Here is a 19,486-nt window from a genome sequence, read left to right on the forward strand (position 1 = left end):
GCACTGAGATTTTCCTCTTCTTACTGCTGTTTCTACATAACAATATCTTTACATATCCTAAGGATCAAGTTAGTGAGTTTGTTTGCATGTAATATTAGTGAGATTAAGAGTGCTGAGAAATATCCTTTAGCCTCCAGTAATTGTGAGCCTGTTGCCTCTAATCTTCATTTTTAGTAAGTGAGCACTGACTGCAGAGCAGTGAGCAGTTGCAGCAGGAGGTAACCATACTAGTGTCAGATCTGCAACAGGAGGCTGCAGATTATGCTGAGCTGCAGATGGAAGTCAGAGATGGTGGAGGGCTATGTTCTGCTCCCAGTGCCAAAGGGTTGTGGTAGCTCATGCCAGAAAGGGCAGTTTTCCGCCTGGCCACGCAGTGGCTAGCTGCTCATCACTTCAGAGCACATGGGGAGTTGGAGATGGTTGCCATTCCTCCCTGTCAAGTAGCTCCTTTTCTCTCACTGTCAAGTCTTTTGATTTTGTTTTTGTCAACCTCGAGTGTCTGAGCACTCATCTGAGTTTTGATTCCTCTAATGAATTAGAGACAATTCATGTATCTGTGGAACAACCAGTGCAGAACACCCACAGTGTCACATCACATGGAAGACAACCAGCAATGACATCAATCTTAGTTCAGTGGTTGCATGTTACTATCTATCCATTGGCTTTGGATGAGTTACTTCAGGTGGTTTTCTAAAAAAATGGGGAACCATGAAACAGCAGTAGACTAACAAATTTAGTTAATAAAAAAAAGTGGAAAGGTTTATGACATAACAATTTGCAACTTTAATAAAAACACTTTTTGTCTTGGAATATGTAACACATGTCTACTGTAAACATATACAACACTGAATTATATTTACTGATCATTATATTGGTGTCATTATGTTAATAGTACTATATGGACAACAAACCAGTCCTCTCTTTAGCTTTATGACATACTTTTGACATTCTCTATCTGATTCTAAAATGTTTTTATGAGCTGAATTGATGCAGCAATGTCTAAGCCCACACAAGTTAAAGTACTGTAGAGGCTAGAGAGGAGTTTCACATAACAGCAGATATCTATTCTAACTAAAACTAAGGGTATGATTGTTAAAATGACTGCTCCCCCAGAGCATCCCAGGGCCCAGTCTAGATCGACAGCCTCTGAAGAGAAAAAGAGGATAAGTAGAAGAGCTTAACCATTCATGTCTGAGCAGTAAGTGGATTTTGACAAGTCCCAAACGGGTATTTGATGAGGATCTCACCATGACATGCATGCTGCCATTCAGACACACAGAGTGCATACAGAATACCTGGGTTTTGTTTGAACTGCATTAGCAAGGTCTGCTATACACAGCTCGGCTTCCACTTTTCATCCCCCGTAGGTCACTGGGTAAATATCTCTCCAGGTCTTTTGTCTCCATGAGGGAGACAAAAGACCTGCTTCATTGCATAGCTTTCTAATCCTTTCATTCTAAATGGGAAGAAGGCAGAACACAAATGGATATATACAGATTTTTACCACTAGAGAAGGTAATATTTTTTCTAAAAGATATACAACAAAAATAGGGATGATTTCCAAACAAAGAAAAAAAATTAAAAGACTAAAGACACTGTTGTCTTTTGTGATGCGTCAAAAAATAAAGATCATGCCACTAAGGGAAACCAGCCAAAGGTTCAGATTAAAAAAATGATGTGAGTGAAACTGTTAAGAAGATTAAGAGAACAGACAGGAGGCACAGAACAAACCTTTTGTCTACAGTACTAAATCTTGCAGATCTGACCAGGATTTTAAACATTAGCTGAAAACACAGCCCAGATTTAGAGATAGGAAACAAAATAACTCACATTTGGAAATATGTATAATCCATTATTGCAAAAGCACCCTGTGGATTTGCTCTGGATCTCAACTTGTTTTGAAGCAGCTTCTGTCCCTATTCCTTGGGGCATGTTTAATTCAGCAATGCAGAGATCAAATACTGAATCATCCCTTTTAAATTTCACTTAAATTATATGCATGGAAATCCTGTGTGTATTGAATCCCCTCTGGATGGCAGGGTTTTTGTAGTTGGGGCAGCCAGTATATTGTTCCTGTTCCTTAGAACATGTTTAATTCAGTGGTGCTGAAAACAAATAGGAAGACCTCCCCTTTAGCATTCAACGCAATTCACCCCTAAAAAACCATGTGTGTTCACATTTGTAAAGGACTCTGCATGGTTCTGGATTTGTAGTGGATTGTTCGTATTTCTTGGACCACATTTAATTCAATCATGCTGAAATCATCTCATCTGGCCCTCGCCCCTCTATTCGGGTAATTACCCCTGTGTGATTGTGCTGCAATCCCCTGAGACACGACTGCCAGCTCTCAATGTCTCTGGGTGTATTAGCAGTGCACCAGCTCAACCCTTACAAGACTCACAATATCCACTGATCCTCCTGTGAGACACAATTGCAGGAGTCAAGGGCAGCTGTCAATCATGTAACATAAGGTCATGGGGCCCTAGAATGAGGTCATTCTACATGGTGCGAAAAACAAGTGGACTGTTCCATTTAGGAAAGAATACACCGTCTGGACGTTTTTCTTTAGAGACTTCCATGGGGAAAACAGGCTTGGGAGACATGAAACATAGGATTGTGATAAATTAGACTTGTTCCAAAAAAGCCAATGAAAGTGTAGATTTTAAGCCAACTGGGCAGTTCACTGGTGTCAGAATTGTGGAGACACCAGACAGCAGACTGTACCTCAATCAGCAGTTAAAGACATGAAACAGATGAACAAAAGCTGAGTTTTCAGAAACTGAAAGACATATGGACAAAATTTTCTATGAGAATAGCTGAAATCTTACACAGCTGTTTCTGACAACACTTTATGCTTTTGTCTAGAGGCAGGCCCTCTATTAGAAATCACAGTTGGCTCTCTCCTCTGGGAGATCCATTTCTAAGAGAACTGTATCTTAACACATTAAATGATGCATTTCAAACATTCAGAACAGCATGCTCACTGATTTTAACAACCACAGACACCTCAACAGAGCCTCTGCCTCTCACCTCAACTCTGACATCATCAGATCTGCTTGAGGCCCTACAGTGAACCTTAAAAAAACTGAAACTGCTTTAACATCCAAGCGAGGTCTGACTAAGTGTCCGACATCTGTACTCTGTTCTGCTTAACATACTGCAGCTAATGAGCCTGGATTCCTTAAGGCTCAAATGTTCCTCCCATGACATATATGAGGGTAACTGTGGTAAAAGATGTAAAATGTATTCGGAGGCATTTTTAAAAACATTTTTTTTTTCATTTTACATTTTGTTTCCAAAATGGACATGATTTAGTAAAAGAAAATTTGACCCAGTACTTTAAAAGTCAATAAAACTGACATGGTGATTAAATATGCATAATCATTCACTGACATTCATCTCTTGCTCAATATTAATATCTTTTCTTGAGGATGACACCTGACCAACACTCTCAGACACATTTAATCAATTTTTCCTCATCAAACTTTAAGTTGAATTAAAAACAGCATTCACTTGTAAAAGTACTACAGTTATTTATTTAGAAATGTTGCATCAACTGAAGGCACAACTGCCTTTGTGTTTACTGTAGTCTTAGAGAGAGTGGCCATATTTACAGTGTTGTGTACATTTTAATAATGCAGAATGCATTATTTTTGTTAAGTCAAAGATAAGCAATTAAAAAAAATAAAACACATGCATTATTGACCACCTCCCTGCACTGGGATATACAATTCATATAACATATACTGTGGCTCATAATGAAATTCAAATTAATTGGAACCATAAAGCAAGTCTTCCCCCATGACCAATATACAATCTAATAAAAACCACTCCAATTACAGACTTCAGGATCAATATCTTGGAGAGAATAGAAAGGAAGATTAAAAGCATTAAAAATATATATCACACAGTTGTGCTACTAACCAAACATTGATCACCATGAGAACTTAATTAGATAATCTACCTGCTGGGATTTGTTCATTCAGTTAAAATCAACTCACTATACTTTTAGGTCACATCACTGCAGAAAATACAAGTTCTGATCGAAAGCTAATCTAAATATGGCCATCACCATCTCACAGAATGTCACACTTGGAAGGTCCATAGATTGTTTTCTTGATTGAAAATCTGTACCCCGCTCCAGCCATTTGTAATCACATGGTTCCCAGCCCCCCAAACCCAATCGCCACCTGTTCAGTGCCTCTGCCTTCTGTTCTCCTTATATATAACCTTTACTTTTCTCATTTTCTTTTTGTTCCACTTTCTTCTGCTTAGTTTGTCTGTATCTCTCTGGCCTAATCTTCTTTTCCTCCATCTTCTTTTTCCTCATCCAGCCTTCCTACCACAGTAAGATAGCTCAACATTATAAATACCCCATTCTCAGGGACTCTGAATTTAGGCAACATCTTCCTAGATACTGAATTGTGGATTATTTAGATACTGGCATACTGTGATTTAGTGTAAGCCCTTTCATTTAACTGGTGAAATGACAAGCTGAGTATTAGATGCGACAAGAAACCAATGGGAAAGACTTTATCTAACATAATGCACAGATAGAAAAGTTGAAACTACAAAAAAATGGTAATATAGACCAATGACTAGAGATTTCGTTTCATCTTGCTGAATAAGTGAAATTATCTTTCGATGATATGTGAGTGTTGGTTCTTGACAATCAACTTAAATCAAAAATAATCGCAGATTTATTTTCTGGTGACTGACTGTCATTAACATGATAATGTAACTGTTCCAGCTAGGCTGTCAAAGAGTCAGCCATCTGACAGAGTTGTTTGTGGCCTTAAAACTACATAATCACATATAGTATTTTTTTTCTAGTGGATACAGTACAGTAGTATTCAAAGAGTTGGACACCACAGGCTAAACTAATTTTTGAATTGAAAAGAAGTAAATAGTAGTCCTGCGGTAAACAGACATTACAAATGAGTATTTGCTTCCAGATCTTATCTTGATTTGCACAGTTCCCCTTAACTGCAAATTAAATGTCAGACAGTGGGTATTACAAGCTGGAAGCACTTTCACTGGTTTTTAGAGCTTTTTTTTTTTACTTTGTTGTTTTAGTCAGTGAGTTCCAGTTCCATTTTCAGATCCTCCATTTTCAGTCACTTGTTTAGAAGCGGTATTGAGGCAGTTGAGTTTTACCACAAGTTTTAAAGAGTTAGAATGAATCACTTTGAAATCTGACAATTTCTAATGGCAATTCTTGACATGGCTTACAACTCTTAACAATTCAATTATGACCTAATTAGTTCATGAACCCTTCGCATGTGAAAAGGTGACCAAACTTTTGTATGTGAGTTTAATTTTTTCAAACAATAAACAGTAAATTTGAAGAATTGAAATGACTGTTATTGGTTGCATTTTTTCTTTTCCACTTTAAAAATGGGATACATTTTCTTTTTTCATACAACAGTATTTTGCATGCAAACTTGCAATCAGTTTGTAGGCAAACGTGCTATTTAAATGCAGTCTCAGCCATGGTCCTGTGATCCTCTCTGCCACATTTGGCTGTGTAATTATGTGTGGAGAGATCTAAATGGCCCTAGTGGTTGAGTCAGTTTGTTTACTGCTGCAACTGGCCATGCACTGACTGCAAGGCTTTGGATCCTGCTCATACCAGCATATATAGTCACACTTCAAGCAAAAACTGATCAATCTTACAATTTATTTTAAAAATATATTCAGCACTGATATACAGTAATATCCTGCTATTTTTGCCCTACACTATAGTAATTTTAGTGAATATATTCTGAGTAAACAGCATTCTGAGTAACAACAGTATACAGTATAGTATATACAGTATTAGCATCCATAACCATGAAGGTTATATTTTGGTTTCAAACCAACTTAAACACAGAACAATGATTAATATAGTTACTAATGAGAAACAACTATTATTTGTTTTCATGTGTGCCTGTTTGTCAAATAGGCATTCATAGAACTAATAAAATCCCTAAGCCAAGTTGGCTACAGCAAAGGTCATGGGGAAATTTTTTGTTTGCTCTGTCCATCCTGCAGGCTGAGCAGATACAATACCTGTCATACAACGTGTCCTGTTATTAATCACAGAAATGCAGATTCTGCATTTTTTATATTTTGCCCATTATACTTGCATCCTCTTGTTTATGTTCCCTTTGTACAAACAGGTAGAAAGTTAATTTAAATTAAGCCATCAGAAATACACAGGGGCACCAGACATTTTCCACAAGCCCAGTGGGAAATACTTTCCAGTTAAAATGTCACTAGCAAAACTGAATCTTCTTGGAATATGAAAGTTAAAAAGTCACTACTACAGTCTGGATTTTTATTACACTGGAGTCCAGCTAAGCCCAGGCATCCATCAATTTAATTTCACTTAAGTGATTAAGGCTACGTGGAAAGGCTGACAAATTACTGATTTCACTACAGACAAAGCAGGGTGAGAAGCAAAAAAAAAAAAAAAAAAAAATTACAGGCATGAGTGAGCAGCTATTTGTATAACACAGTCAGTGTCTGGAAGGAGCAGGCACTCTGTAACTTCAACAGAGAAATATACTGTCACAACAGTTTGCTGAGAGCATTAGATCCAGGCATCAGCAGCAGAGAGAACATCCAGGAGACCTCCTAAACCAGTCAGGAAGGGCCACAGAGCTGCCCCTGCCTCTGACCTAAATACAAAACCAGTCATTAGCCTTGCATCTAGAGGGGATGCCAGAAACTGGCAAATATGGTAAGCAAAAACAAGTAGCTATATAGCGATACTCGAGACAGGCCGTATTTGCCACTATCCTCTTACTATTTCATAAAGGGCAAGGCTAGAATTTTTTTGAGGTGAAAATGGGATTTTAGAATAATACATGTTTGCAAACAACTCATTGAATACATCGCAGCGTAAATCATTAACTTGACATAGTGGGAAGAAAATGAAGGTAAACTTGAAACTAGCATTGATGGCCACTTTTGAAATGGTGTAATGTACTCAGCTGTTTCTGAATGTATGAAAAATGGACAAACACACAACTTCATTCTGTGGTGGTTTAAAATCTGGCAAGCACATGTGACATGGACAGAAATATCAGATGCCATACAGATGTCATCACCAACACCATACAGTGTGTGTACAGTGTGTAACTGATTTTATCAGTTGAACAGTTAATGGCAGTCTCAAAGGGAGCCCAGAATCTGTGTCACTCTGTTACATATACAGTGATTTAAGACAGAAGGTAAGATGCCGTTGTACGAACAGCACTTTGAGTGTAATTACATATTGATGGCCAAAGTAAATGTCACAACTAATCACAGTTGCATAAAATTTTTAACAGGGCATCTGCTGAAACAGTTTAACAGTGGCAATGGCCCACTGTGGGGCAATGGGAAAATCTGGGTAAAGGGGGCAAAATTAGGATTCAGTATAATGATTCCAGAAATAAATTATTGCCACCCAGGTGTTTTGAGGTCTGACAGTATGTAAAAACGCGCAGCAATACAATAACAACTTCTCACAAAATACATTCTTTAAATCATCATAAAATTGAATTCCCTGTCTAAAATTGTTTCAGCATAACTGATTATCATAACCTTCATTAAGTTATGATTTACTCTAGGACTGTTGTATTACACTGCATCAAATTTTGCTATGTGCTAAACTGGCAACTGTATGCATATCTACCACAACATCTCGCAGGATTTATTGTCATTTTTTTCCCAATGAACAAATGAAGAATATCAACAGAATAATTTTACAGCATAATAATACTTCCTATGTTACATTCAATATTTAAGACTTTTATGAAGACAAGCCATAAATATGTCATTTTAGAGAACTAATGAGGTAATAGATGAAAAGTCATGTTTCTTATATAGCCTAGATTTTATCAGCCACCAGGGAGACCATTACATGATTAGTGTCTAATAGGTGTCAGAGAAAACCCCTTGAATAATGGATATAATGCCTTAGATATGAACATAACCTTGACAATGATATTAAGGAAAGGAAGGACAGGTAATTTATATATGGGACATTTCAACACTACAAACTGAAACAGAATTAATCCCTCTAACTCAGAAAAATGTTAAATGCCTACCCACAAGTATCTGCCTGGAACCATGGTCCCATTAAAATAAAATAAAATCAAAAACCCTGGACATAGGATTCCATACCAGTAAAGATATAAAGTAATATGTAGCTGTAAAAACATTTATATGACAAAAGCTACTGTAGGAAGATCTGACAAAACAGCCAAGCAAAAAGATCCAACCTAAAAGTCAAACCAAGTAGTTATCTTTTACTTCACAAATTTACATTCATGGTTGAACCTGTGTGGGTCTGTGTGTCTTCCCATCCATGTAAAATGTCTTACACTTGGAATCATTTTTTCTGCAACAATGACTACAGAGAGGAATTTTAAAAAGCTGAAAGCTAAATGTCAGCGGATCTGACCTCTCGCTTGTTTACTCCAATGCAAAGGCATTCTATAGGCTGATTTGTCCAATCTATCTAGGATTGGTTTTGTTAAGAGAAACAACAATTTTAGCCTGGCATATTTATTTGTTCATTGTGAAGACTATTTCTGTAAAAATGATGACTATTAACCTTTTTTACAGTCAAAAAGTAAACTCACAAAAGGTTAATGATTTAAAAAAATACTCATGCTATCATGAAGGATTACATTTACATATAATTGTTTAAAAAAAACAAAACATTTTTTTTAGTTTGGTTCAATTTTATTTGTATAGCACCAAATAGAAACAAAAAAATAATCTCAAGGCACTTTACATATCAGCTTTAAATCCCAAGGTACCAGTTGTAAAAAATCAAGTAAAATGAGTAGCCGCTCCTGGCGCTGGCAGTGAATTCAGATCAGTTGTTTGAATATGTCCTGGTCAGCTGATTTGAATTCATATCATTTGACTTAGGCAACAAATACAGTATTCTCCAGCATGATGACATTTTCCTCCAAAGGCAATGTGCCCTGTGGATAAACCCCATCCATCTGCTACACCAAGGAGATTAAGACAAATGCTAACCATGTGCCAATGATACTTGACCCATGTCTGAGCTGATGTTTCCCCCACACTTCTTAATGAAATTTTATTTCCCTTCATTTTGTTGAGATCCTCACTTAGCCATTTTTCAGTGTTAGTATAGTATATGCTCCAAATCTAAATTACATTTTATTACCATGGAGAAAACAAAATGTTCACCTCCAAACCATGCTACCATCCACAGTCTTTTCACTGAACTTAAAATTTAAATGCCAACAAAAGCTTGGCATGGTTCATAACAGTGACATAATTGACATTTAAGAAACTGCCTTTTTGGATAGTAGTCAAAAAGAGCTATGAAGCAAGCCAAAAATAAAACATTAATGAGTCATTTTAAAATTCATTAGGTGCATGGCTGGAAGCACTACAACTCCACTAGTGAATCACCATGACTAGAACCCACCAGACATGAGGCCAGAGGTCCTGGTGTGGTGGTATGTTGGCCTCATTGTGCCATATGGAATTTTTTAGCATGTGTGCATTAACCACAGTGAAAGCCAAGTGTATGCCAGCAGACATGCCAACTTCTGAAATCAGTGCAAAAGGTGAACCCCATGCTTCTGTATCTACCACAGCTGTCATGTCTGGGAGGATGACTGTGGGAGCCTGCAGCAAAGTGGGCAGCAAGACAGGCTAGGGTTAGTCATGAATGCAATAGCTAATGGCACTCCTGTCAGTTTGCCAGACCAGACTCAATAAGATGCCTCACCCACTCCCCCCACAGGGTGTCATTGATCTAATGACTACCCAAAATACACTGCTAGTAACTGAATGGCTGTAGCGGTAGAGGAACAATAGAAAACAGTTTTCAATTTGAAAACAAGTATACCTGAATAAGACCTCATTTTGCATGCATTAAAGCATAAAGTAAGTCAGATACTGTATAATACCATGGGGATAGAAACACTGCAATGCCTTGTCCCCAGGTTCTGTATGACATTATCACACCATAGATCAAGGCCAGTCAGTGGCATTGCAGTTCAGTCTATTCATCAAATATTCTCTTTGCCATTCCTCTCTGTATAACCCATAAACACACACACAACCAAGCTGACATATTCAGTTCACAGTACTCAAAGTAGATTTAATTAACCAAAGGATAGAACAATAAACATTTATATAATAATTTCATGTAGTACTAATCTCCTATCTCATTTCATAATCAATACATATTATTAACCCACAGTGACATACAGTATGGTTTCACTGGTGTGTGAGCTTGCAAAGAAATAATCTTTAAAAATCTGGTTTGTTGTTGCAGTTATAGAAAGTGACAATGTGGAAAGAACAAGCAAGCAATAGTGACCTGTGGTGGTGGTAGACAAATGTAATGAAAGTCCCAATTTGTTCTCAAATCTAACCAAGTAGTTTTAATGCCTAAACCTAACAGACGTTTCAATGCCATGTCTGAATGACACCATTCTGAGTGGAAGAACAAAGTGTGGCCTAACCACACAGAGAACAGACATAGTCAATTGAAGAATAAATATAAACTGTTGCCCATCCTGTGATGTAGGTAGTCAGTATAAAATACCACGATGCAAGTAGCATGATCAATGTGATATTAGCGCATCCATATATTGACTTTTCAGACAATGTAGATTCACATTTTTTTGTGAATCTTTTTGTCCTGGCTCTTCTATGCAAAAAAAATCTAAAAAGGAGAAAAAAGATTTCTGAGCTACAATCAGACAAACTGAACAGTGTTGATGTAAGTGTACCAGGGGGAATTCACTATTCAAATGGAAATTGAGTGAATTGAGCCAATTAATTCCACCATTGCTTTAACATCACTGCAGTTTCAAAATTGGTAAATGATAAACACATATGAATTTGATCAGACTCTATATCTTTTCTAGATTGTGTCTACCTAGACAATCAGCTAAGCTCCATACAATTTAAAATAAACACTTAACCAAGAACAAGCCAACCCTCTACAACTGAAGTGGTAACAGAGACTTCAGGAAACATAAAGAACTAGCTACCATAGACATAAGCTGCGTAATATCACCATATTGGCAGTGGGGGAACAGGGATTTATGTTATGACAGATATCATGTTTGGCCCACTTGAGTGCAAAGCAGTAGGAGTCGATTCCACCCTAATACATCTCATTTACATTTCACTAAGCTACTTGCCAGTTGATGGTTATAAAATCAAAGTCTTGGTTTTAGTGCTTGCTGCTTAGTTACAGTGCAGGTGCTTGTAATTTCTTGTTCTCAGTTCATGTGCATCTCGACTTGGACAGTCCACTATAGAAATGTAATTAAATAATTACTTAAACTTTCAAAATTAGAGCACGTAGTCGCTGCTTATGTTCAGGATTAGGAGACTTCACTAGCTTTGAGGATCTTGTTACAGTTTTACATAAACAACAAAAGTCAACTGATACTGTCTAATCCACTCACTGCTGTCTTCTCAGTTGTGTTTTAAGATGAATATTTTTAAAAAATATTTAATAACTTGCTGTTTTGTAAATGAACTTGAGTGTGAAAATAGACCCTTTAAAATCATTAAGTACAAATAGCGGTTTTTGTCATTACACACTGTCAGTGGAACCATGTTTAAGTGTTGAAGTGACCTTTTCAGCCTTTACAGTTTGTTACCCCTCTACACACCAGAGCTACTACTGTAAGATTAAAAACTAAGCATAACAACCCTTTAACTAAATCTTTTTGACAAAGACTGTACAATAAACAGCAAGACATAAAAATGTAAACAAAAGAGAACAGCACTAGGAAACCCTTCATCACCATCACAACTACACAAGCAAACAGGCACAAGAAAAGAACGTTACCATAACCAAAAGCCTCCAGACCGACACTGAAGCAATGTTCTATAGAGAAATAAAAGTGGCCTTCGGAAACTCCCAACAGGCATTACTTCTTATGCAGATAATCATAGCCTCACAGAATGCAACAGATTTGTTTGCTCTGATTTTTTTAGTTGGTGACACACCAGTTAATCTAATGGTTTCACACAAGTACTATTGCTTTCCATTGGCTCCCAGTATGAAAACCTACAGCAAAAGATGTCTCTTGATCCAATACAAGGGCATACAGGGCAAAACAAATTAATGCACTATAGCTGCTTCATTTCACTTGGATGTCTTGGATTGAATGTGTTCTGTATGCTGACAGGGTCCCATCAGGCACATTAAGTATTCTTAGGAAACCAAATTCAGGACAACAGGAATGAAACTAAGTCACATCCTCTTAATTTCACATGGCAGGGAAAGAAGAATTGCCATAAACTATGTAAAGGGATCACCAGGGAAGTAACTCAGCTTACACTTTTTTGTGCCTGAATCACTGAATCAAGGAATGGTATCGGTTAACTTGTCATATGAAATTCATGAGGAAGGAGGGTCTTAGCTTCTGTAGAGTGGAAGAGCAGTGGAAAGTGGGTCATGAGAACACAGCATTCACTGCACTACAGGAGTGTAACCTCTGGCTTTTTCCAATATAAATGCCTAAGGCCTCCCTGAAAAGTCAGATATGATGCTGTTTTTACAACATGAAAGATACTTTACCAAAACTTGCACTGGTCCAACCAATTCCAAACGGTACAGACTATCAATGAATAGAAGTAGTAGCAGACTGTGGAGAAGCAGTCACCTGGAACAATGGGCAGCCAATGCTGCGGTGCCCTGGGAGCAGTTGGGGGTCCAGTGCCTTGCTCAAGGGTTCCACCTCAGTCGTGGTATTGAAGGTGGACAGGGGACAGAAAGTAGAGTTCTGACACAAAATGTTGGCACTTTATTTCATATTTGTCTTCTCGTTGTCATAGCTCATCTGAAACAAATTGTTTTGCTCAGACAACCTCAAAGCAAATTGGCATCCGTCTTCAATTGGGTTTAGCTAAAACTGAAGTTGCTGAGATAGTAACAGGAAAAGGCACAAGGACACAACACTGACCATGGAATAGAGACCACTGGACCCAAATCCATTTTAACGTTTCATGTTTGGTTGTCAATTAAAAAAATGTTATGTTTAGTTTTTCACAAGTATTTTAACAGGAGGCTCCAGCAGAAGATACTTCAACTGGGAATAGTGGAAGCAAGAGTACCAGACAACCTGAGATGTAGTTGCTTCACATCTGCCTGACAAGCATGAGTTAAGAAAAAAGAACTTCAATGTTATGGGCTCTTTGTGCTCAGCTGGCCTACAAGAAAAGCTTGAGTGAATTCTTGGTTGACTGTCAAACATCTGCAGAGATTTGACGTGTACTACTGTGTGCAATCTGAATGAGCTGTAGGCAACTTTAAATATTTGACATTAAACCCAAAGAAAAGGACATATTTTAGATTTAACAGATAATCGTCAGAACTGAATGTGTTCCCTCCCTATAGTTTGTTCACCCATACATCACATGCAAAGACCAAGATCAGTTCAGATCATCTTTAAATGAGCGAGTGATGTGTCTCATAACAGATTCGCGAGGGCTAAATTTGTATTTTTTCTGCACCAATTCCTACATTTCATTTCTCTGATCATGGTTCAACTGTCAGACATTTCTGCACAAAAGCACAAATTTCAAAATGTTTCTTTGTTTCTTCAAATGTGCCTAGTGTTTGAATGGATTACTTTTAATTACTGGGCAAAATCAATACTACTGTATGCTATACAAAAATGATGCTCACTTTGAAGATTATCTGGGACAGTACAGTAAGCTCTTAATTTAAAACAGAACTGCTCAACAGCTGCACACTGTACTGGATTAAAATGCAGTACTGCACTGAAATGAGCATATTTTTGTAAATTGCAGGTTCAGAGACCTGTAATAGCTTACACAGCAAGATCTTGCCCAATTTTTATTCAGCGTTACTATGACATGCATGCTGAAAAGCACATCCCTGCTATAACACCTTGCTTTGAATTACAGTAAATCCCATTAAAGTGACATTCAGATTTAACACTGGATGAGCCTGGGCATGTAAAAAACCATAAGCTGCAATTCATATGTGACCTATATTTCAAATAAAACAGAATTGATTTTAACTCTAATAATAAAAGAAAAAAGGCAAAAATTCATTTTACTGGCAGGCAAAAAAGTATCAGTATTTCAGAAACAAATAACGAATTTCCAACTGTCACAAAGCATAAATGTAGTTTAGGTCAGTGTTTAATGACTCTTGGAAAACCAGTAACTGGCAGCAGATGTGTAAAATGTAGCTGTTCTTATGGTATTTAAAAACACTGTGCGTCTCTTTTTGATATAAATTAATATGTTACAAAATTCTTCACAATTTAGCAATACGCTGTATCCAGTCACACAAAATGCAAAACCAGTGGCATAAATAAATTATAAAAGAAAGATAACAGCATTAGTGGTTCCTTTTGAAAGAAAAGCCTTCAACCTCCAGCAGCTAGGTTCCTCAGCTTGACTGACTGAAAAATACCTGCCATGCCTGCTAAAATGGCCCATCTTGCACATCCAGTGAAAAAACCTCAGCAGAGAAATGGTAGTAATGGGACATAATAAACGTCAACGTAGTGCAGTTCTAAGATGCTAGAGTTCCTGGTGGTGACAACATCCAGAGAGAGAAGGTTTTGAGTGCAAACAGATACTCAAAGCATCTTTATGCTCTTAAAGCCATACCAAAGGCAAAGCTGCATATTTTTCTACAAGATGTGATGAATGTATTTGTTTGTTGATATAGACCTCAAACAAACTTTGTCTGCCAAAAAGGAAAAGAGGCTTTCTTTAGTGCATAGTGATTTAAATTCAGAGAGCACCACAAAGTTTCAAAGACCTACTTAGCATTGTTATACAATAGTTAAAGAAACAGAGATAAAGGCCAGAGAGTTAGAGGACCATTTCAATAACTAGGGGTGATTAAAACTGCACAAAATACTTTTCACTCAAATCAGAAAAATAAAATCTTCCTTTCTTGAGTTACATATTGCCAAGTGATATATATATCGCATGTGTGATGCATTTCTCTTGGTTTCTCTGGACAAATGCTGTTCTGAATGATTTTGAATTGAAGGCAACTTTAAGGCTGCAGGCCAATGAAAATGAAAATGAAAATGAGAATTAACTTGCTAGAAATATATACACAGAATAATGAGATATAAGCTGTATCTGTCACTTCAGTCCACTGATGCTTGACAAATGCAGTTCACATACAAAGTTAGTGTTTTTGCTCTACTTAATACAGAGGTTTACATTATCTATAGCACTCTATTCCCTGTGTGAACAACACAGGCATCTCTGAAATCAGTCAGCAGTGATGTAATGTGGAGTGGCTGAAAACACACAGTGACAGCTGTCCCTGCAGTCCTATTTCCCATACAAGCAGCAACTTCAGGAGGAGACTAAGGGACTACTGCATGAGCAACCACCCAGACAAGAATTTAGTGAATCCTAAATGACAAGCGTGTTCATGGCACGTTAAACCTTTGAGTGCTCTGTGCAATACTATTCAATCCCCCTCAGCAGCATCAGCGCAAATATCCAGCAATATTCCTATAATGGCCAGTGGTTTACCCTAATCTATTCTAACTCAGCATGAATCAAGTCCATAAATAGACCTACACACAACACGATAAGTAAGAAGACAGTGGTTGTGGACAGAAGACACGCATGATAACCCTACAAGACCAACTGTTTACTTAACTGTTCAGCCCAATATACAACACATACATTTGTATATAGTGAAAATCAATGCAAATAAAAATCTGAAAATCTGGATGAGACACTAAAAAAAAGTTTACCAATGCCAATATCAAGGGATTCCAACTGACTTTTACCTCTTGCTTACTCAAACTGATATATCTGATTGATATAAAAGTTTCCAACACGTGCTTGACAGCAACCCTTCAGACAGCTAAACCATTCTTCTGGCAGATGTTCAGCGGCTACATTTAAAGCAGTTAAGTCGGTAGGATATTTTTTTTTCTGTCCATATTGATACAGTTCAGATTAGACTAAAGTATCTGTTAATGACTACCAATCTATATAGAACTCAGTAACATGAGCCGAGGGACTGTTGTGACACTAAAAAGGGAGTTGGTGGTCAGTGGATTCTCAGTTTTAATGTAAATAATGTATCTGTAGTTGCAGAAATACTGAATACCTAATTCATTTAACAAGGTCTCAACCAGCACTATCACAAAGGATTGGATCAGTGCAAACCTAATGATAACACAACTAAGCGAAATGTTTAGCAGATTTTTAACAGTATAATGATTTTATACACTTGTAGAGTGTACTAATGGTAGGTTATAATAATAAAGAAATAATTACTGCAGTGGTCATTTACTGTATACTGTCCAGGTATACACTGATCTCAACAAACATGCAAGTTAGACTAGTAACATATTCTATCCATCCATTACATGAACCCACAGGGAGGGTTTACATCTATTACAGACAAAAAAATGGCATAAACAAACCTCTGAACAAAGTCAAACTCAGACGCATGCACATGGGAAACATGTAAGGCCATATAGAAACAATACACATTAAGCTCCATGGTAAACAAAAGTGATTGATGTTATTAACCACTGAATTACAAAAGTCCTTTCTCTCCTTTATTTACAGGTTCTTTCTGCCCCACATTTTGTTGTACTTGTCCTCATAGTAGAATTGGTGCTGGTGTTTTAAAAGCCAACATTATTCCACAAAAACAGTTCTATTCAGTCTCCATTTTAAGGTGACAAAAGCGGAGACAGCTGTCAGCTGTGGCAGAGCTTGTATTTTGCCAGGCTCTATTCAGAATGGCTTTTCTCTCGTCAAAAGCAGCCTGCTGGTTTTGCTTGTCCTCCGATCTTCTGGCAGAGAAACACAGGGAAATCTTTAGAAAAGCTAAGATTTGTTCCCAATTTAGAGAATTTTTTCAGTGCTGCAATCAGGCTTTCTAGAGAGTTGACGCCCATTGTTAAGACAGCTGTAAAGAGAATCCTCCCAGCAGGCTCTTGGTGTGATGAACAATGATGTATGTTAGCTGTCAAATGACAAAACTAATCAAGCCATGTACATTTAATTCACTTGTTATTCATACTAATGACCTCTTTCTAAATGTATAATCTACATATTAAACTGACACATAAGAAAATTAATTTTTAGATTACATCAAGAGAGGAGGCTGCAGCACAGATGAACATCCTATACCCATTAACTGAAATTTCTAATGTCAGGTATGGACACTTAACCACAGACAGGAAGTGTCAAGTTACGGCTATTTTTGTCAGCAGACACTCTAGAGAAGCACTAGCACTACTCTTTTGATTTAGAGCATCTAAGTCTGCTTGTTCAACATGTACTTGTTGTGTACAGTCCTACATTCTTTGTGTCCAAGTACATTTAGAAACAGCAAACATTTTTGTCAGTAAAAAGTGAATGACGTGTATTTTTGTTTTTTTAGTTTCTACCTTGTGATCACACAAGTTTATGGTTCTTGGAGCTTTTTAATTTAGTGCTGGTCTGGGTTTTTCTATGTTGCCCTAGTGTAAAAATCTATTTTGTGAAAATCCCCAATACACGGATACAGCGAAACGGTCATTGTGGTGCCAGTGTTTAGGTCATTTACAGCTCAACCAAGCTTTAATCGCATTACTTTTTCTCTGCTCTCTGAAAGTCATTAATAGGTCCTGTGGACTTGTGTGAACAAGTCACGCATGCAGCATAGTCAAAAGAGCACATTGCTCATTGATCACACTACCAAACTCATACTGAGAGGCAGAGGCAATGTGGAATTACAGATCCACTAGAATTCCTGAACTGCACACAGAACACAGTCTGAGGACATGCTATAGTGTAGCTTGATCTCACCTAGATCAGATTCAAATATAAAAGCAGTGATGTTATGATACAGATATTGATATAAACATTTAATTCTTGCACAGTTTATTAACCAGAGCAACAGTCTACACAGTAGAATACACATTGTATACAAAAGTATAAAAATAACAAATGACAGAGGTTCTATTATGAATTATATTTCAATAACCAAATTGCAGACCAATCTCTAATTAAAAATAACAGTATTGTAATCTAATAATATCATACTGATATTTAGCCAAGCTTTGTACAAATTTAATCAGATAAGTAATGCTGGCAGAGCAGAGGACTTAGCCTGAAGCTGCTGTATGCTATTCCTGGTGAGAAAATGGGCCATACTGGCCTACATACCTGATTCTCCAACTGTTTAATGGACTAAATCTGATGAACCTGGAAGGCCAAACTGCTCTAAATTTCTGTTATCACACAGAGCCAGCAAGTCTGACTTAATTGTGTTAAATCAATTTTGCTGTAAGTCAAGCTGGTTATTATTATTCACACTGCAAATGAATAAAATGATCATGCCTACAGTATCTTCATAATGTAAGTACTGAGAAGGATCAAATAGGCCAAATTACGTAAGCCAAAAGGTCTGGTCCTTTCCCTTCTGAAGTCTAACAGAATTATATAAAATTCAAAGCTAAAAACTACAGTGTAAGGCCAGAGAACCAAAACATAAATGCTACATCAACTAACCCATAGAGCATGAGCGCAACTACAGTACAAGGCCTATCCCATTTACTGCTGTCAAATCTTTTCCAGTAACATTGAGTTTTGCCCTGTGAATGAACTGAAAAGCCCAGTATGGCCGTGCTGACCCTAGAGCTGATGATGCTTACAAATCTAGAACTTGTCTTGGAGCATTTAAGTGAGCCAACATTGGCTACAACCTACTAAAGGTTTGAAGTGAATCACAGAGTGCCTTTGCACTTAGTAGTTTGTAGCCTCTAAATCTTTCATGAACAGTATATGCTTGTAGATGTGAAAGAAAACTGTACTGTACTTTAGTTACAGTACAACTATTCTAAAGGTTATGGCATTACAGAGATGTAAGCAACTTTTTTCAATTAGATTGATATAGTCTCATTTATTCTAATGATGACAAACACTGCACATTTTTATATGGCTACATTAAGTCTCCAAAAGAAGGCCAGTGTAAACAATGATTTAATATCCTCTAAAGTTTGTTGTGGGATAAGGATCTGTTCAATAAAAACAGAAAGCTGTGTCTGGCTTACAAGTCCCTAAGAAAATATTCATTCATTCTTCATGAGCAGTGATTTAAAGCTGTATCTGCTTAGGAAAACAAAACCAAGACAAGTACAAAAGTGCATTGAATTGTTTTGTCGTCACTAAGAACAGAAACTGTACCTTAGACATGAAAGTGTAAAGGTATTCTGTGCTGCTTAGCAGGGATTCAGTCTGCACACCTAAAACATATCATCAGCTTACCAACTTTTTGTGAAATAACCAAATCCAGAATCCACTGACCACACCCTCCAATGACAGATTACAGAAAATAAGTCAAACCTGTCATTCAGCTTTTCATTTGGCAGGCCTTAGACCATTCACTGACTGTATCATGAACTAAATGGATTTGGCCAGTGCCAAAGAAAAATAACCATTCTCTGAAATTACATTAACTAAGTCTCTGTGGGAA

General features: G+C 37.2%; 1 protein-coding gene across 1 annotated transcript in view; it reads right to left on the reverse strand.

The window, feature by feature from the left end:
* sash1b (SAM and SH3 domain containing 1b) overlaps window positions 1-19,486 on the reverse strand; it is a 37,468-nt gene that overhangs the window by 16,146 nt on the left and 1,836 nt on the right. The window lies entirely within an intron of this gene.

This window comes from Mastacembelus armatus, chromosome 22 (genome assembly GCF_900324485.2).
Source record: "Mastacembelus armatus chromosome 22, fMasArm1.2, whole genome shotgun sequence".
Classification (NCBI taxonomy): domain Eukaryota; kingdom Metazoa; phylum Chordata; class Actinopteri; order Synbranchiformes; family Mastacembelidae; genus Mastacembelus; species Mastacembelus armatus.